The following is a 22,801-nucleotide window of genomic DNA, read 5'->3' on the forward strand; positions in this document are numbered from 1 at the left end:
GTGGTGGTTTCAAGTCAAGAGTGCTGGGTTAAAATTCTGCCTGATACTTCTTAGCTATATGATCTAGAGCAAGTTAATTAACTTCTGCATACCTCAGTTTCTCATATATAAAATAAAATAGTTGGGCTAGATGATCTTAAGTACTTTCCAGCTATAAATCTATGCTCTTTATTTTATGGAGCTATCCCTCTGGCTATTAAATCACATTTCTTTTCTTTTCATAAAATGATACTCCCCTCCCACATTTCTTCTTTTTTCCTCTTCTTCCTCCTCTTCCTATGTCATCATCATCATTTTCTTTTTCTTCTTCTCTTCCTCCTCCTCCTCCTTCTCCTCCTCCTTCTCCTTCTCTTTCTCCTTTTCCTCTTTCTTCTCCTTCTCCTCTTTCTTCTCCTTCTCCTTTTTCTTCTTCTCGTTCTCCTCCTCCTCCTTACTGCATCTATTTTTCTCTTTCACACATTATTTTACACTCTATTTTACTGAAATTATTTACAAAACTCTCCAGGAAATCTTTCATTTTATACTTCACCCAAATTTAATCATATTTGTCTATATCCTTAAGGCAGTCAGGCACTCAGTATGTATTAAGTTTGTTCAGGCAAGAACATCAAAGTACATGGAAAAACAAAAACAAAATACTAATTCTGAAGTCTGAGGAACTGAATTAGAATTCTACCTTGAGTACTACTTGTAAAACCTTAGGCAAATAACATAATTTCTCTGGGTTTCAATTTCTTCATCTGTATCATGTAAAGTTTGAATAAGATAACCTCTGAGATTTCTTCCAAATTCAGAGCCATGTTTCTCTGATACAGGGTGTTTTGGAACCAGCTCTAATTGCTTTATGAGAGCCAATTATTAAATATTTAGTATGAGAACTTACATCTCAGAAATTGAAAAATGCTACAAATCAGGGCTTGATTTCTTATTTTATTTATTTCTAGATTTAAGAAAGTGTTAATAATGTAGATCAAACCTGTATATAAAAATCTGGTTATTAAACATTTGTCAGCACACCTCTGTGTTGTTTTATAAACATTAATTGAGTTCAGTAGGAGTATAGTAGAAGGCTTAGAAAAAGAGATCATCAATAGACTGGAGGCTAATAATAATAATTGTAATTTATATAGCAATTTAAGATTTTAAAAATTCTTTGCAATTATTATCTAATCTGAGTCTTACAACATTCAGACTCTGATACATTATTTTCTAAGTACAACCATGCAATATGATGAAAACAACCTAGAATATGAGCAAGGAAACCAGGGTCCTACTCCTTTATCCAAAATTAAATTTTCTGCATGACTTTGGACAAGTTACTATCATTTCTGAACCTAACTATTTTCATCTATAAAATTATGGCTTTTTCAGAATTGTTAGGAAAATTAATTGATAATGTCATTGGAAGTATTTCCAAAAATGTAAAGTATACATGAATATTCTGATTTTATAGTAAAATTTCAAACTTTCAAAGGTGAGAGAATCATATCTCCATTCTCCTGTGCTTCTTTCTTCATCTCCTTTCTCCATTCCCTTTTCACATTTAGAATATTGCCATACAAAACAATTTTCTCTGGTCTATTGACTGACTCCATCTTTACTGATCTAAAATTACAGTGATAGAATAGCAAAGCTGAAAGAGACCTCAATTTTGCACAGGATAAAAATGATACCCAGTGAAGAAAAATTGCTTACTCAAGATAATAGTTAGAAAGTATCTGAACTGGAACTAGAATTCAGGACTCTAGCATAACTTATTGGAAAACATTTCTCTGAAGAAATAACTGAGGTTACAGAAGTTCTAATTACTTTCAGTAGCTAAATTCCTACATAATGTGAACAGGGCAGGAGATAAGTAAGATAGCTCTGTGTGGAGAACTGCATATGCAGAATAGATATAACAGCAAGTTGTTGGAAAGTAAACTGAACATAATTTTGTCTACTTATGTGAGGGGTAAAATTAGTGCTAGAGGTTCTTAAGAGACACTTGACACGTTTAGGATACAGATAACAATGACTGAAAACTCCAGACATGTAGGAGAAGATGTATCATATACATGTTCCTGATTTCCTTGTATCCCTAGGAATTTTAAAGTGATTTAGGGATCTCTTTCTTGGTTTGATCTGAACTCTCACCTTGTTTCCCAGTAAAGATTTCATTCACTTGGATATTCTCCAGTAGGTTATAATTTATATTATTTTCTAATTTCAATTTGCTGTTTTCTCTAAATATATGAATTTATTTACTTTTCAATATTTGTAAATTTTGTGTAAGAAAGTGGTTACCTTGACTAATATAAGATGAGGGCTACCCTCTTACTGTAGGTAACAGAAGATGATAAATATAATCTAGCCCAAGATCCTTCATGGAGATAAGAAATGAAATGAACAATCACCTAACCACATCAAGCTAGAAACTGTAGTTTTCCTAGAAGGGGTATTGGCCAGATTATAGAGACCTTAAGAAAATTACTTAACATGACTTGGATTTATTTTTCTTATATATGAAATGAGAAGGTTGGAATTGATTCTTTTGAAGTTCCTTTTAGCTATTCCTCTATGATCCTGAGAGTACTTGATTTTAAAAAAAATGAGTTTCAATAGATCTTAGAAATCATCTAATCCAAACATATGCCTTAAAGAGATGTAAAAAGTGAAGCCCAGAACACAGCATACATAGTATTAGAATCCAGATCCTCTACTTTCATGTTCAGTGCAATTTCCATTGCAACCACACTGCTTCCCTAGAGTTTAGCCAATATCTAGAGTTGGAATAACTTTACTTTGGGGAAGATCATTTGTTTCTTTTCAATCTAACATTCATGTAATAGTTGGACTACATCAGGGGTGCTTTACCTAGAGTCCATTGATACATAAAAAGACTGTGGGTAAAATTCAGGAGGTCTCTGAACTTGGAAGGAATAAATTCCACCTTTACTTTCCATAACATTTCTCTAAAATTTACTATTTCTTTTAATTATTAAAGCCCTTAGACTTCATCAGACTATACAAAAGGGGGTGAGGCACAAGAAAAGGTCACAATTCTCTGGACAAGATGATTTTAAGGTCCCTTCAATCTCTATAATCCTCTAATGTCTTATCTCAATTCTTCTAGGAGGATACAGAGAGCTAATTATTTTTTTACAATAGGGAAGAGAAAACTTAGAATAGCTTAATGAATTTAAGTTTGTTTGCAGGATCTCTAATCACTATAAGCTAATTCAAATATTATTAAGAGTCATTACTTAGATTTAGAAATAATCATCATGTATTATCTTTCATTGTAGGCAGAAAGATACTAGGGATATTGCATAATCTCATGCCTTTTCTGGAGAAGTTTAAAATCCATTTGAGAGATAGGAAGAACACATAATAAAAACATTAATAACATAGAAAAATTGTGAAAGTAAGATAATTACTGAAAGGATTCTGGGAAGATGGTGGAGTAGGTCTGAAAACTTTTGACTCTCCAGATTTCACAGAAAAAGACAAAACATTGCTTCAGTGGGAATGTAGAGGAGAAGGAAGTCAGGCTAAAGCAGTTGTTCTCCTAAGACAACCTAAGAAGGCTCCAGGAAAGACCTGTCCTCCAGGGGCAGAAGTCCAGTCATAATGAAGTACAAACACCTATTGGCCTACTCTGCAGAATCAAATAACAACCAGACTTGGTAGCAGCTGGGGTAGAGAAGTGTCCTCAACCTTAGAATCTTTCATCTCATGGGCAGTGTGGGGAGATGATAAGTAGGGGAAGATTTAAGGATCTTCTATTGGCAAGGCATACCAAGCACAGCTATGCTGACCAGACCTTTCCTAGGCTGGGCTGCCACTATTGTGGAGAAGGAGCTGGCACATATCTGGTGTGTGAAGTAACAGAAGGTCGGGGAGCCTTTTGGCTAATAAGCACTTATGAGTGACCAGAGTCTATGGTTTCAATTCCAAGAAAGAGATACATCTGTAGTTTGCAGACATCAGAGGGATCTTAGGAAGTAAGATCAAAGTAAGGTTAGTGTGACTGTGGGCTCTAGCTTAGTGTAGGAAGGCTAAGAAGAGTCTAAGATTTCAGCTGAAGTAAAAAGGGGTAGTAATTCTTTTTTTAAATTTAAATTTAAAATATTTTATTGTTTTATTCGCTTATTTTTAAATATATATGCATAGATATTTTTAACATTCACTCTTACATAACCTTGGGTTCTATTTTTTTCTACCTTCCTTTCCTCCACCCCATCTCTTAGACAGCAAGTAATCAAATGTATGCTAAACATGTGCATAGTCCTCTTTCTGAATGCAAATAGATGCAAATCACAAGTCTATTAGAATTGGTCTGAATGACTTCATTTGAAAAGATCCATGTCCATCAGAATTGATCACCTCATAATCTTATTGCTGTGGGCAATGTTCTCTAGATTCTACTCACTTCATTTAGCATAAGTTCTCCTAAGTCTTTCCAGGGCTTTCTGAAATCATCCTGCTGATCATTTCATATAGAATAATATTCCATTACATTCATATATCATAACTTATTTAGCTATTCTCCAACTGATGGGCTTCTGAGTGAATTTTTGTACATTTGGGTCCTTTTCCCTTTTTAATGATCTTGTTTGGACACAGGCCCAGTAGAGGCACTGCTGGATCCAAGAACCTGCACAGTTTGATAGTCCTTTGGCATAATAGTTCCATATTGCTCTCTAGAATCAATTCACAACTCCACCAGCAATGTATTCCAGTTTTCCCATATTCTCTCCAACATTTATCATTATCATGTCCTGCCTTCTTAGCCAATCTGAGAAGTTATAAGTCGTACCTCAGAGTTGTCTTAATTTGCATCTCCAATCAATAATCAGTTTAGAGAATTTTTTTCACATTACTAGAAATGAATTCAATTTCTTCATCTGAAAATTGTCTGTTCATATCCTTTGATCACCTATAGGCCATATATTTTGGAGAATAGTTTGTATTCTTATAAATTTAAATAAATTCTCTATATATTTTAGAAATGAGGCCTTTATCAGAGCCCTTGGATATGAAAAAAAAATCCCCAGTTTTCTTTTATTTTTTAAAAAATTTTAAAGCTTTTAATTTTCAAAACATATGCATACATAGTTTTCAACATTCACCCATGCAAAACTTTGAGTTCTATTATTTTCTCCCTCCTTTCCCCCCACCTCTCCTAGATGATAAGTAAACCAATATATGTTAAACATATGCAATTCTTCTATACATATTTCCACAATTATCAAGGGTTAGCAATTCTGCTCTCAGATAAAACAAAAGTAAAAATAGATCTTATTAAAAGATATAAAGGAAAGTACATCTTGATAAAGGATATTGTAAACAATGAAGTAGCAATGATACTAAATATATATGCACTAAGTGGCAGAGCAGTCAAATTACTAGGGAAGATTTTAAGCCACTTACAGGAAGAAATAGCAAAACTATACTAGAGGGGTACCTCAACCTCTGCTCTCAGAATCAGATAAATCTAACCACAAAATAAACAAGAAAGAAACTGGGGAGTTTAATAGAATCATAGAAAACCTAGATTACTAAACCTTTGGAGAAAATTGATTAGGGACATAAAGGAATACACCTTTTCCTACACAAAAATTGACCATGTATCAGGACATAAAAACCAATCAAATGGAGAAAGGCAGAAATAGTAAATGTTTCCTTTTCAGACCACAGTGCAATAAAAATTATATTCAATAAATGTCCAGAGAAAGAGAGACTAAAAACCAATTGGAAATTAAATAATCTAATTCTTAAAAAATAAATAAATCAAACAAACAAAATTGCAGAAATAGTAAATAATTTCATCCAAGAGAAAGACAATAATGAGACAATAGATCAAAAGCAGTTCTTAGGGTACATTTTATATCTCTAAATAGCTACATGAATAAAATAGAGAAAGGATATCAGTGAGTTGGACATTCAAGTAAAAAAGCTAGAGAAAGAGCTAATTTAAAATCTCCAATTAAATTGCAAATTAGAAATTCTGAAACTCAAAAGAGAGATTAATAAAATTGAAACTAAAAAAACCATTGAACTAATAAGTAAAACAAAGAGTAGGTTTTGTGGGGGGAAAGCCAACAAAATAGATAAACCTTTGGCTAATTGGATTAGAAAAAATAAAGAAAAAAATTAAATCACCAGCATCAAAAATGAAAAGGATAAACATAATTAGGAGCTATTTGCCTAAGTATGGCAGTATATCTGACAATCTAACCAAAATGGATATATATTTACAAAAAATATAAATTGCTCAAATTAACAGAAGAGGAAATAAATTATTTAAATAATTCCATTTTAGAAAAATAAATAGAATAAGTCTTTAATGAACTTCCTAAAAGAAATCTCCAGGACTTGATGGATTCACAAGTGAATTCTACCAAACAGTTAAAGAATAATTAATTCCAATACTATGTAAACTATTTGGAAAAAATAGGTAAAGAAGGAGACTTTTTAAATTCCTCCCATGACACAAATATGGTATTGATACCTAAATCCGGAAAAGGTAAAACAAAGAAAGAAAATTACAGACCAATCTAACTAATGAATATTGATGCAAAATTTTAAAATAAAATATTAGCAAAGAGATTCAGGAGGATAATACAATATGACCAAGTGGAATTTATACCATGAATGCAGGGCTTGTTCAATGTCAGGAAAACTATTACCATTATCGATCATATCAATAACAAAATCAATAGAAATCATATGATAATCTCAAGAGATGCAGAAAAAGCTTTTGACAAAATATAGCACCCATTCCTATTAAAAGAGCAAAGGGTTAAAGAAAGATTTCCTTAAAATATTAAGAACTATCTATCTAAAACCAACAACAAGCATTATTTGTAATGGAGAGAAGCTGGATGCATTCTCAATAAGATCATGGGTGAAACAAGGATGCCCATTATCACTGCTATTATTCAACATTGTGCTAGAAATGTTGGCTTTAACAGTAAGAAAAAGAAATTAAAGGAATGACAATAGGTTACAAGGAAACAAAATTATCATTCTTTGCAAATGATATAGTGATTTACTTTAGCAATGTTGCAGGATATAAAATAAACCCACACAAATCATCAAAATTTCTATATATTACTAACAAAGCCCACCAACAAGAAATAGAAATAGAAATATCATTTAAAATTATTTTAGACAAAATAAATTACAAGGAAGTCTACCTGCCAAGATAAACCCAAGAAGTATATGAATGCAATTATGAAACTTCTCACACAAATAAAGTTGGATCTAAACAATTGGAAAACTATCAATTGCACATGGGTAGGCTGAGCTAATATAAAAAAATGACAATTCTACCTAAAGTGGTCTACCTCTTCAGTGCTATATCAAACAATCTTCCCAAAATTATTTTATAGAACTGAAAAAAATAATAACTGGAAGAACAAAATAATATCAAGAATATCAAGGGAATTAATTAAAAAAATACAAAGAATGGTGGCTTACAGCACCAATCCTATAATTGTATTTTAAATCTGTAGTCAGCAAAACCATTTGATATTTACTAAGAAACAGGGTGGTTGATCAGTGGAATAGATTAGACACACAACATAATAATCAGGGCCCATAGTGGTCTAGTATTTGATAAACTCTCAAATTCCAGCTTCTGGAGTAAAAACTCATTATCTGATAAAAGTTTCTGGGAAAACTGGAAAATATTATGTTAGAAACTCGACATAGGCCTACATTTCATGCCCCATACCAAAATTAGTTTAAATTGAGTACATGATTTGGGCATAAAGGATGATATCATAAACAAATTAGTAGACCAAAGGACAATTTACCTATCAGATCTTTGGAGAAGGGAGAAATTAATAGAGAATATTTTAAAAGGCAAAATGGATAACTTTGATTACATTAAATTAAAAGGGTTTGGCACAGACAAAACCAACAGAAACAAAATTAAAAGGGAAATACAAAAGTGAGAAAAAATCTTTACAGCCAGAGTTTCTGATAAAGGTTTCATTTCTAAAATATATAAAGAATGGTGTCAAATTGGTAAGAATACATGTCATTTACCAAGTAATAAATTGTTTAAGGATATGAACAGATAGAAAAAAATATTAAGTAAATAAATTAATTCAAAAAATAATTTAAGAACTGGGTTAATAAAACCATAATTGTAAAGTTAATGATGCTAAAACATATTAGTAAAGTAGAAAAGATAAAGATTAAAAAACAGAATATACATTTATAAAAAAAAGACATAAAACCCCAAAATCAAAACAATGAACAAATAGAAGAGGAAGTGAAACATCTCATTAAAAAAAAAAAAAAAAAAAAACTGATTTGGAGAATCGATCAAGGAGAAATAATATAAGAATATAATAAGAAGTTATCATTAAAAAAAGAATATCAATACCATATTATAAGAAATAGTTACACTAGGAAGTAATTTAACCCTGATTGCCTTGTAGACTAAAAAAAAAAATAAAAAAAAAATAAGAAAAATATAATGTCAAGGATAATTGCTCTGAAGTTCTAGACTAAGAAAATGAAGCAGAAACAGAAAAAAATTACTGATTACCATCTGAAAGAAATTCCAGGAGGAAAACGTATAGGGATATTATAGACAAATCTCAAAACTTCCAGGTAAACTAGGGGGAAAAAATTTAAATATCCTATAGATATAATAAATCTCAATATCTAGCAGCTACTATGTTGAAAAAAGCTATTCTGGTTTTTTTGATCATGGAATTATATTTTATAGAGAAAAAGAGTTAAATATGGCTAAGAATAACTTACCCTGCAAAGTTAATTATGATATTGAAAAAAAAAAAAAAAGAGGACATTTAGCAAACTGAAAGACTTTCAGGCATTTGTGACAAAATCAGCAGTACTTAGGGGAAATGTGACATACAAACTCTAGGAGAAATATGAAGTCAGTATTAAGTATCAATTTTGAGACTTTATTAAGCCAAATAATTTATTTCTTATATATGAAATGTTATCAGTTTTTTTATGGCTGTCAGTTTTATTTGGGTAATTTGAAATTAAGTCTTGGGCTGAACTCTGTATGAGTAATTCTAAAAAAGAAAATAAACCACCATTACTATTCAACATAGTACTAGAAACGCTAGCCTCGGCAATAAGAGCTGAGAAAGAGATTCAAGGAATTAGAGTAGGAAATGAGGAAATCAAACTATCACTCTTCGCAGATGACATGATGGTATATTTAGAGAACCCCAAAGACTCTGCTAAAAAGCTATTAGAAATAATTCAGAATTTTAGCAAAGTCGCAGGATACAAAATAAATCCACATAAATCCTCAGCATTTTTATATATCACCAACAAAATGCAACAGCAAGAGATACAAAGAGAAATTCCATTCCAAACAAATGTAGAGAGTATAAAATATTTGGGAATCCATCTGCCAAAGAATAGTCAGGAATTATATGAGAAAAATTACGAAACACTTGCCACAAAAATAAAGTCAGATTTAAATAATTGGAAATACATTCAGTGCTCTTGGGTAGGCCGAGCGAATATAATAAAGATGACAATACTCCCCAAACTAATCTATTTATTTAGTGCTATACCAATCAGACTCCCAAGAAACTATTTTAATGACCTAGAAAAAATAACAACAAAATTCATATGGAATAATAGAAGGTCGAGAATTGCAAGGGAACTAATGAAAAAAAAGTCAGAGGAAGGTGATCTAAGTGTACCTGATCTAAAGCTATATTATATAGCAGCAGTAACCAAAACCATTTGGTACTGGCTAAGAAATAGACCAGTCGATCAGTGGAGCAGATTAGATACAAAGGACAAAAAAGGGTACATCTATAGTAATCTAGTCTTTGACAAACTCAAAGATATCAACATTAGGGATAAAAATTCATTATTTGGAAAAAAACTGTTGGGAAAACTGGAAATTAGTATGGCAGAAATTAGATATGGATCCACACTTGACACCATATACCAAGATAAGATCAAAATGGGTCCATGATTTAGGCTTAAAGAATGAGATCATAAATAGACTAGAGGAACAGAGAATAGTCTACCTCTCAGACCTGTAGAGGAGGAAGGAATTTATGACCAGAGGAGAACTAGAGATCATTATTGATCACAAAATAGAAGATTTTGATTACATCAAACTAAAAAGTTTCTGTACAAACAATACTAATGCAAACAAGATTAGAAGGGAAGTAACAAATTGGGAAAATATTTTTAAAGTTAAAGGTTCTGATAAAGGTCTAATTTCCAAAATATATAGAGAACTGACCCTAATTTATAAGAAATCAAACCATTCTCCAATTGATAAATGGTCAAAGGATATGAACAGACAATTCTCAGATGATGAAATTGAAACATATGAAAGAGTGTTCCAAATCACTACTGATCAGAGAAATGCAAATTAAGACAACTCTGAGATACCATTACACACCTGTCAGATTGGCTAAGATGACAGGAACAAATAATGATGAATGTTGGAGGGGATGTGGGAAAACTGGGGCATTAATACATTGTTGGTGGAGTTGTGAAAGAATCCAACCATTCTGGAGAGCATTTGGAACTATACCCAAAAAGTTATCAAGTGCATACCCTTTGATCCAGCATTGCTGCTATTGGGCTTATATCCCAAAGAAATACTGAGGAGGGGAAAGGGGCCTGTATGTGCCAAAAGGTTTGTGGCAGCTCTTTTTGTAGTGGCTAGAAACAGGAAGATGAATGGATGTCCATCAATTGGAGAATGGTCGGGTAAATTATGGTATATGAAGGTTGCTCTGTAAGAAATGACCAGCAGGAGGAATACAGAAAGGCTTGGAGAGACTTGCATGAACTGATGCTGAGTGAAATGATCAGAACCAGAAGATCGCTATACACTTCAACAACAATACTGTATGAAGATGTATTCTGATGGAAGTGGATACCTTCAACATAAAGAAGATCCAACTCACTTCCAGTTGATCAATGATGGACAGAAACAACTACACCCAGAGAGGGAACACTGGGAAGTGAATGTAAATTGTTAGCATTACTGTCTATCTACCCAGGTTACTTATACCTTCGAAATCTAATACTTAATGTGCAACAAAAAAAATGGTATTTACACACATATATTGTATCTAGGTTATATCGTAATACATGTAAAATGTATGGGATTGCCTGTCATCAAGGGGAGGGAGTAGAGGGAGGGAGGGGATACTGTGGAAAAATGAATACAAGGGATAATGTTATAAAAAAAATTTACTCATGCATATATACTGTCAAAAAAATTTATAAGTAAAATAAAAAAAAAAAAAGAAAATAAACGGTGTAGGGAGAGATAAAGAATAGGATAAAGAAACAAAGGAAAAAAATGCTCCAGAAAAAGCTAATGAGAGAGGGTGGGTAAAGATGAAACCTTACTCTCATGGGGAATGGGTTAAAGAGAGAGATAGACAGATATGTGTGCACATAGACAGATATGCGTGCACATGCCCCCCCCACATATATACATCTATACTCCTGTATGTATGTATGTATGTCTATGTGTATGTATAAAAATCTTCTAAATGTTAAAAGCAACAAGACAAAAGGATGGGGTGAGGGGAGGGGAGGGATTTTTAAAGGATTAAGTAATAGTAGGGCAAGGTAGTAGCTAGAAGTAAAGCTGAGGAGTGAGGAAGTATAGTAAGGAAAAAGAAAAAAGAAAAAAATATGATTAAAGCTTAGAATGTGAATAGGATTTACCCATAAAATGGAAACAAATAGCTGATTAAAACTTTACATTCAACAATATGTTGCTTTCAGAAAATGGTGTTAAGAGATACAAATATATAAAAAAGGAATATAATTTATTAGGTTAAAAAAAGCAGAAAATAGTAACCATGATCTCAAAGTTAAGGATGAAACATATTTAATCAAAAGAAAAATAATAAACTTTACTGTGTGTTAACCATACTATTCAATATTGTTTTAGACCATTTTAGACCATTATTTTAAATAACTAGATATATAAAATGGATTTATAAAATACCTGAGAGCATATCTGCCAAAACAGAAGAATTATCTGAATTTAAACATAAAACACTTTTTATACAAATAAATTTAGATCTAAATAATTGAAGTATTACTTATTGTTCATGGTTAGGTAAAGCCAATATAATAAAAAATGACAGTTTTACCCTTACATAATCCCAATTACGGGATTATTATGCTAGTATGCAATTATGCTATCCCAATAAAATTACTAAAAAAAAAAGTTATTTTACTGAGTTAGAAAAAATGAAGTTCATTTGGAATAAATGAGGGAACAAAAGGTCAGGAACATCAAAGAAACTGGGGGAAAAATATGTAAAGGAAGCAGATTCAGTAACATACAACCTTAAACTAAATTATAAGGTGAGAGTATTGTGAAGTGTAAAATGGATAATTTTGATTATTTTCAATTAAAAATTTCTGATATAAATAAAAGCTATGTAGTTAAGATTACAAAGAATACAGAAAATTAGGGAAAAAAAACTTTTATGGACAATATCTCAGAGAGAATGTTATTGGATTGGAATATTGCTGTGGTGTAAGAAATGATGAACTAGTTGATTTAGAAAAATATCGAAAGACTTAGACTTGTCAAAGAAGATGCTTCAGAGAAACAGATGAAAAATTGAAATAAATGAAGTATGGTCTTACATATATGTATATATTAATAGTTATATATGTGTATACATAAATATATTTGTGTGTATACACACATATGTGTATATATAATTGTACTCTTCTGAGGAAGGAAGAGGGAAGTGAAAAATAAAGTAAAAAATGCACAGCAGAGAACAAAAGAAAGCCTATAAGGAAAAAAAGAAAAGCTGGATAGCTTTGAAAACAATGTGTAGTGTTTATTATTTAGATTTTTCTTAAGTGGAAATTTATTGCATTACATTGAATCCTTTCATGCTCTTCTGTGTACATGGCAATTTCCCCCCTTATTTTGTATTTAAATTTAAATTTAAAAATTAAAACTTAAAAAGAGACTCAAGGGAGCAAAGAGGAGATGACCAATGTTCTGGGTCCCAAAGTTTAGAAAAAAACATTGATAAAGTAGATATTGTCCAGAAGAAATCAAATAGGATGGTAAAAGGCCTCAAGTCCATACTCTTGAAGATAGGTTGAAGGAACTGGGAACAGGAGAAGAAAAGATACAGGAGAGACATGATAATTACCTAGCAGTATTGGGAAGGTTGTCATGTGAAAGTTGGGTACAAAAGAAAATACTAGAAATAGAGAGTGGGTTGGGGTAGTAGCAAATAAGTACATTTCAGCTTGATGTTGGAATTATTCCTAACAATCCCAGCTGTCTAAACATGGAATTAGATACCTTGGGACCTAGTGAGTTTCTCATCATCTGCAGACAAAGACTGAATAGCCACTTGTTGGTTAGTTGAAATAGTCTAGGAATTTGAAATTTATTTTGTGTCATGGACCCCTTTGGCAGTTGGGGGAAATCTATTAATTCCTTCTCACAATACTTTTTTTTTTTAATACATAAAAAAGCTCTCTCTCTCTCTCTCTCTCTCTCTCTCTCTCTCTCTCTCTCTCTCTCTCTTTCTCTCTCTCTGTATATATGTATATATATATATATATATATATATATATGTGTGTGTGTGTGTGTGTGTGTGTGTATGATATATACACACATATATATATATATTATCAGATGACAAAGGAAAATAATTATATTGAAATACAGTAATTAAATTAATAAAAATTTCATGAGACTTATGTTAAGACCTCCTTGAATTAGATGAATTTAGACAGGCATTCTAATCCTGAAATTCTATGATTCTATGGTTCTTTGAACTCTAATTGGTAGAGGTAAGATTCTGTTTTGGTTGTTTCTCTGCTTCAAGTTTTCATAAACTGTATTTAATAATCTAGTATATCAAGAGTAGTTAGTATACATATTCCTTCCCAAACCTGCAAAAGAATATATAGAATCATAGAATATATAGCAACATAAATAATCTATAAAATGTACTCAGAATTGGTGTACATTGGTAATGTTGTACACAAGTAGAAAAACACATGTGAAAAGGGATTACATCCCATTTCCTAAAAATCCTTTTTTTTCCCTTTGCAGTGACCTTTTTCAGTTTCCCAAAGATGTATCTTTGCTGGGCTCTGAGGATCAATGCCTTTTCAGTGTTAGCACATTTCTCCATCACAAGGGTCACCCTCTTTGAAGCTGTCATTGTGATGAAGTTTAGATTTGGGGTACCCAAATGAAAATGAGGTCTAGTGGTGGTGCAAGTAGTTCTCTGTAAAGGAATTTACAGATCTGAAAACCTAGATTGATAAAAGAGGTTTATTATGGAGATTGGAAGTAAGGTTCAAGTCTAGTTAAGAAAATAAGTGAAAATAAAGAGAGGAGGACACTGGAAACATTCCAGTGGGCAGAGAATCTTTGGGGTGCCAGGCATGGTGCTGGCATGTTTAGCCGCTCTGCCAAGAGAGGGCTCCAATCTGGCTCTTTTATAATATGGGTTTTGGCTATAAACTGAAGGGGGTTTGTGGGTGAAGTCCCAGATTGGCTCCTGGCTGGGTTTCAGCCAGGGTTAGAATTTGAATTGAATTCAATGGGTTTTGGAACTGAGCCAACCCCACCTAGATAACAAAGATGAAACTGTTTGTGTTTGAGGTGGAGTCCCCTCACTGAAGCAGAGTTGAAGCTTTTCTCTTTTAAGGATTTTTTCAGAGTTTTGGGATTTCCTCTTCAATTGTACATGGTATCTGTGTTTCCACTTTCATTGTTGTTAGCCAGTTCTTCTCTGGCAGCCATTGTTACTGTTACCATTCTTCTCCAAGAGTGGATGGGACATCGAGGAAAATGAGTTTTAATTTAAAAGGGACATGGCTTGGAAAGAAGCCAAGTAGCTCAATGCTAGCTGTTAAGACTGTTAACCTCATGAAGACAAGGACCTTATCTTCTTGTCACTTAGCACTATTTTCTGCATACAATGTTGAGTGTTGCTTCTTCCCAGCAGCAAAGGAACAGGCTTCTAAGAGAAGGTAAAGCCTTGGAAATGAACAATCCTCTGGGAAAAGATCAAGTCTTGGAAATGAGGAAATAAAAGCCTTTAAGGTTAAAGCTAATATTATAAAGACTATATGTTGTTTCTTATAAGAATACCTTGTATAAGTGTTGTACTCTTCAGTTCAGTGGATAAAAGAATGGTCAGCAGGCTTCTTCCATTCAGTAAAAACAGATAAAGAGTGTACTGGATCAATTAAAAGCTATGGAAATCCATCTGTGAGACCAAGTTTCTTTTTCCCCCTCCTTCTTTTTCCCCCTCCTGAAGAATGGAAGATTAGATGACAGATTTACAAAGAAACTCCATTATTGACAGTTGCTGTAATGTTCCTAGCCTCAGCTGCTTTCCTAACTCTAGGGTGTAATTATCCATGTACTTAATTGGAGGTTTAAGATAACTTATTAGTCAGCTCTCTTTTGTTACATAATTCAGGAGCTGAGCATTCACTTTTTTTTGGTATCTTACAAATTCAAGCAGTCTGCTTAAAACAACTGCAATGAGTGACCTTGGGGCACTGGAAAATGTATAGTCCAATTCATTCAACATACATTTATTAGATGTGGAAGGAGATACCAAGATAAATAGGATACTTTCTTTGCCCTCAAGTGGCTTTCTATCTCCTAAAAAATAGCTAGGTGATTCCAGTGGATGGAATACTGGGCCAAGAGTAAAGAAGTAAATAAAGAAGATCTGAGTTCAAATCTCACCTCAGATACTTTCTAGTGGTGGGATTATTGAGCAAGTCATTTTAACTTAATGACCCTCATTGTAAGTGGAGATAATACTATTAACCTTAGAGGGTTGTTGTGATATTCAGATGAAATGTTTATAAATGCTTATTCCTTTCTCTACTCTATGAAGTCTTTGAAGTCACAAAACCCAGACTTGTAGTTCAAGTCTTGGTACCTTAAAGGAGGGGTCTACTGTAGGGTCTATGAATTCTTTTTTTTTTCTTCTTCAATATTTTACTAACTATATTTCAATATTATTTCCTTTGTAATCCTTTATATGATATTTGTTGCATTTTATGTATATGTATATATGTATGTATATACACATATATATACATGTATGTATATATATATATATATATATATATATATATATATATATATATATACGTATATGTATATGTCATTGAGAACTCACATTGATGCTGGATTCTTGGAGACGATAGTCTCATTCAGCCCTGGACTAAACCATGGATCATTTGGTCCCAGTAAATCTCTCCCTTTCAAATAAAACATGAAAAACTCTCTAATGCTATCTTGACTCAGTTTCTTTGGCATTACAGTTCAAATCTTGACTTTGTTTCCTCCTAGCTATATCATCTTAGACATGTTATGCACTCTTGCTTCAGTTTATTCTGCAGTAGAAAAAAATCAGCAAAAAAAAATTACAAAAAAAAAGAAAAAAAAAAACAGCATTGGATTAGATGATTTCTAAGGAAGGTTTTTTCTTATTACTGGTAGGTATCAGGAGTGAAGAATGAGTTATTCTTAACAAAGGCAGGTTATGCAAAGATATCTCTTTTGACTGATTTTTTTTTCTGTAGTAAAGAAAAGAGAGAGGAAAAAAGCAAACATACAATACAAAGACAACCAGTTCAGAGCAGATCTTGTGATAGCCCTGGGATAGCCTACCTAATACAATTTAATTAAATTCAGAAAGTTTTTATTAACAATCTTGGGCAAATCCTATTATTTGCAAGAAGTTCCTCAACCATCTGTGAACCTCTCCTGTTTTTTGATGCCTGTTGTTGTCATCCTTCCTTTAAATGTTCCATGCAAATTATTATTGTTATTTAGAAAATATGAAGGAATCAGGAAGAAGTCTAAATCTCATCAATACTATTAAACCATGGCCCACATCTCTAATTCCTACTTTGCTTCCCTCTTCCCCAACTTCCCCCATTCCACCTTTAGCCTTTATTTAATTCTATTTTCATGGTTGCACTGTCTTTATCTAGGTTGTCCATTGGTCTCAAAAAAGCAACATTTTCATTCCAATGACTGTATTCTTTTTTTTTCCTTGAGGCTCGGGTTAAGTGACTTGCCCAGGGTCACACAGCTAGGAAGTGTGAAGTGTCTGAGGCCAGATTTGAACTCAGGTCCTCCTGAATTCAAGGCTGGTGCTCTATCCACTGTGCTATCTAGCTGCCCCTCGATGACTGTATTCTTCCTCTATATTCATTTTAGTTAGGAAATGCTGCTATTGCTTGAGATCATTTATATTCCCTTGGTGCCTAGTATGCAATCCTACTAATTGATGTTGCAATAATTAAGCCATATGGCTTATAAACGCTCCTGTCCAATTAGCAAGGCTTATCTGAGCCTCCAGTTACTGTGAAACATTTTTTAGTTGCCTTGGACTGGTGGATTGGCTTATAAACGATGAGAAAGGATTGCTGTTTGTGCTTTCCAAAGTTGGAGATTTAGATTAGACTATAGGTTGTATCTGGGATAAAAGCCTCACTTATAATCTTTGTACTCTTTCAGGATTCATAATAATTCATTAATTACACCTCTTGTGATTGATCTGGGAATTCAGAGGAAGGAGTTCCACTCCTTGGAGAAATTTTTAAAATTCTCCTTTTTGTCAAATGATTCTCCAGAGAGCATCAGGTGCATTTGTGAAATGCCACCTTGTGTCTAATGACATCAAGGGAGCAGATGGTTATTAATTGAAAAGATAACTGCACTGGGAATTAGGAAACCTGAGTTTGAATCCCAGCTTTGCCACTTATTTGCCATATGACCTTTGGAAAAATCACTCTCAATCTCATTGAATCTCTTGCCCTTCTCTGTAAAATGTGGGTAACAAAACTTGCTTTTAGTTACCTTATAAGGTCATTGTGAGCATATCTTCAATGAGATAATATGTGAAAAATCCTTTTGTAAATAATAAAGACTCTATAGAGAGTCTCTTTCTCTTTCTCTCTCTCTCTCTCTCTCTCTCCCTCTCTCTCTTCATATACATATATATATACACACACATATATAAATATATATGTATATATATATGTATGTATGTGCATGTACATATATATGCTTGTATGTTTATATTATATATATACAGATATACAAATAATATATTATATACTTAAATGTATATTGTTTATATAATATAGATACATGTGTATTTTATATGTAAACACACACATATAAAATGCATATACCTGTTTATGTATATAATGAATATATGTGTAATATTCATTAAAAACAAACTATATATATATATGTATATATATATATGTATATATATATATATATATATATATATATATATATATATATATATATATATATATATATATATATATATATATATATATATATATATGTATATATATATATATATATATTTCCTATTCAGTCATTTTTCAGTCACATCAGACTCTCCACAACCCTATTTGGAGTTTCTCTGGCAAAAATATTGGAATGGTTCCCCATTTCCTTCTCCAGCTCATTTTATAGATGAAGAAATTGAGGCAAATAGTATTTTAAGTGACTTATCAAGGATCATACAGCTAATAAGTATCTGAAGTCAGATTTGAAATTGAAAAGATGAATGTTCTTGACTCCTGATTTACTACTTTATCCACTGTACAGCTTAGCTACTCCCAAAGATACATATGTTATGTATACTATGTGCACAAAACACATTTGTGTATATATTATCTTTATAAACATGTATGTGCAAAATATCACATATATATATAACAAAATATGCATATACTTCTGAATTTTAAATATACATATGTTTACACTGGAAATAAAATTCACATATATTATATATAGTATATATATGCATATAAATATGCAAGATGCATGTATTATCAAATATAAATATATTAGTGTGTCTAAAAATACATATGTATATAAAATAAAATTCACCTGAATATTGAGTATATATATATGTACACACACATATATATATATAATAGAGTGAGATTATATATTACAAAATAAACAATTATTTATATTTAAATATATACTATATAGAATTTGTATATATATATATATATATGTACTATATAGAATTAGCATGTGTATATATAGCATGTGTATGCATATAGATCTATATAAATATGTGATGAGCATTTACTATATAATATACATAAAAATGCATATTTATAATATCTTTATATCTATTCTACAGGTAGTGAACACATTTGTATATATTATAGTTGTATATGCTGCCCTGGATCTGTGAATTCATCAGTGGAGGATACTCTCTGTTGAGAGAAATGCCTCTATCAAAGAACATTAACCAACTTACAACAATTTACCTTATATTTTCAGAGAGATGTTTAGGGAAGTGGCACAGTCAGGATATATCAGAACTAAGAATCAAATCCAAATGTCCTGGTTCTGAAGCTATCTCCTATTTACTCACTATACAATAGTATCTCAATATTATAGAGATTTGATAAATTGTCATGGATTCAGACAGGGAACAAGAGACTTGCTGATGGCATTCATGATTCTATGTTCAACGTTCTTTTCTATTAAGTCTTTATTGGCTCCAGAATCAGGTAGAGATAATAATAGCAAAGCAATGCCTTGTGGCTTCCCACCTTCTCACCTTTGTTCATGAAATCCCAATTACTCATACTTTTATCTTTTCATATTAAAATGTTATTCATCTTTCAAGTTTCAGTTCAAATTCAACCTCTTCCATGAAATCTTCCATGATCATTCCATGAATTTTTATTGGACTTTATTTTTAAAACTGATTTTATCCATGTTGTTTTTGTTTGCGTATATTTCTAAGTTTCTTTCCCTATGTGATTTCCTTCAAAAGTCAGGTATATGATTCTTTGAATCCTTCAAAAATATGTAGGATAGGCCTTGCTCAATACATATTTATAAGATATTGTTCATTAATTTTTTACAGAATGAATAGATGGTGCTAGGAAAGAACAGTTGATTTAAAACAGAAGACCTGGGTTCAAATTGTAACTCCAGTACCAAAGATAGTCCAGGAAGAATAGAATATTGCCTCATGGCAAGAGAGTTTTTCTAGTACACAAAATTTAGATCATACTGACTATAAGCAGTTATAATATTTTTTAGGAAGAAGATAATGGAAGATCCCTATGACTTCAGGTGGAGCCTAATGATAGGAAACAGCTAGCTCCTCTTCTGTTTTACAGAGTTCCCTAGGTAGAGGAAATAAATACCAGAGACTTCTCTGTTTGGCATTTAAAACCTTTTAGAATTTCACTTCCAACTACCTTTCTGAAATTATTGTATATTTTTCTCATTTATTAAGCTATAAGGGGTAGCTAGATGCCACAGTGAATAGACCACAAGGCCCAGAGTCAGAAAGAACATAATTCCTTAAAAACATAATTGGGTAAGTAGAAATTAATTAATGATTCTATGAGATATCAAGAAACAATAAAACAAAGCCAAAAATAATTTAAAAAGTGAAATATCTTATCCAAAAACTACTGACCTGGAAAATAGATTGAGGAGAAGTAATTTAAGATTTATTGGACTACTTGGAAGTCATGATAAAAATATAGCATAGACATCATATTTCAAGAAATTATCCAGGAAAAAGGCTCTGATATCCTAGAACCAGAATAGAAATAGAAAAAATTCACCAATTGCCACATGAAAGGGATGTCAGGAATATCATAGCCAAATTCCAGAGCTTCCAAGTCAAAGAGAAAATATTTCAAGCAACCAGAAAGAAACTATTTAAATATTGTAGAACCACAGTCAAGATCACACAAGATTTAGCAGCTACCACATTAAAGGAGCAGAAGGCTTGGAACATGATATCCTAGAAGATAAAAGATTTAGAATTACAACTAAGAATAACCTACCCAACAAAACTGAATATAATCTTTCAGTGGGAAAAAAAAGTGGATATATAGTGAAAGGGAAGATTTTCAAGCATCCTTGATGAAAAGAGCAGGGATTAATTTTAAAATGTGGCATTCAAACATGATTCAAGAGAAATATAAAAAAGGTAAACATGAAAGAGAAATAATACTAAGGTTAATCTATCTTTGTATATGAGAACATGAAACATGAAACTCCTGAAAACTTTATTGTTATTAGGGCAGTTTAGAAGAATTCTACATAAAGATAGCATATGGGAGTAAGTCAGTTAGGTTGGGATAATATTTTTAAAAATGGACAGACAAGAAAGACTGGCACCCTGGGAGAAAGGGGAAGGGAGAAGAACAGGAAAAAATATCTCACATAAAAGAGCATGCAAGAAAAAATAAAATAGAATTATGCCAAAATAGCATGTTTGCGCATACACACACACACATACACACACACACACACACACACACACACACACACACACACACACTCTTATAAAATAGAATCCTACCAAACATTTAAGGAACAATTAATCCCAGGATTTTTAAACTATTTTATAGTGGAGGAAGAAATGTTGGGAGTAGAGGTAGCCAATGTTTGAAACACATCTAGATTGGTTCAAAGAAGGGACATATGTATATGTGTGTACATGTATTCATACATACATACACACTCAATTGGTAATAGAAATTTATGTTATTAAGTTATAAGAAATTAAGTTACTAAATAGGAGAGAAATAAAACAAGAAAAAGGGAGGATGATAAAAGTGAAAGATTTTAAAATAAGAAAGTGATAAAATCAAATAGATTTGACAAGAGGAATAGAATGAAAAGACAAAAAAGGATATAGGAAAAAATAGGCTGGAGAGAAAGAATAGTAAGAAATCATAATTATAAATGTGAATTGCATAAAACAGAAATTGATAAAAGAATAGGTTAGAAACCAGAATCCAACACTATGTTGTTTATAAGAAACACTCTTGAAACAGAGAGGCACATAGTTAAAATAAGGGGCTGGCACAGAATCTATTATGCTTCAGCTAAAGCAAAAAAGGCAGGTGTAGCAGTCATGATGTCAGACAAAACAAAAGCAAAAATGGAACTAATTTTAAAAGATAAGAAAAAAACAAAATCTTGTAAAAAGGAACCACAATCAAATATTATTCACATTGCACCAAAGGGCATAGCATCCAATTTCTGAAAGGAACAGTTAATGAATTACAAAAGAAAATAAATACAAAATTATATTAGTGGGGACCTCAATTTCTCCCTCTCAGAGCTAGATAAATCTAATCATAAAATAAATAAGAGGACTATAAAATGAAGAATTTTTTTTTAAATTTGGATATGTTAGACCTCTGAGGAAAATGGAATTGCAATAGAAAGGAATATGCCTTTTTCCCTTCATCTATATATGGCACTTTCCCAAAAACTGGTGATGAATTAGGGTATCAAAACCTCACAATCAAATGCAGAAAAGCAGATATTGAATGCACCCTTTTCAGTCCATAATACAATAAAAATTATATTTAATAAAGGGCCATGGAAATATATATTAAAATTAATTGGGAAACTAAATAATTTAATCCTGAAGAATGAGTGTGTCAAAAAACAAATCGTAGAAGCAAATAATTGCATTAAAGAAAATAATGAAACAATGAGACAACATATCAAATTTGTTAGATGCAGTAAAAGCAATATATAGGGGGAAATTTACATCTCTACATACATATGTCAATAAAAGAGAGGAAAAGCCAGATCAATGAATTTAGTATGCAATTTAAAAAAACTTGAAAAAGAATTAATTTTAAATTTCCCAATTCTGAAAATTAAAGGAGAGATTAATAAAATTGAAAGCATAAACAATAAACAAAAGCAAATAATAAAATCATAAATCATTGGTTAATGTATTTTTTA

This window comes from Sminthopsis crassicaudata, chromosome 4 (genome assembly GCF_048593235.1).
Source record: "Sminthopsis crassicaudata isolate SCR6 chromosome 4, ASM4859323v1, whole genome shotgun sequence".
Classification (NCBI taxonomy): domain Eukaryota; kingdom Metazoa; phylum Chordata; class Mammalia; order Dasyuromorphia; family Dasyuridae; genus Sminthopsis; species Sminthopsis crassicaudata.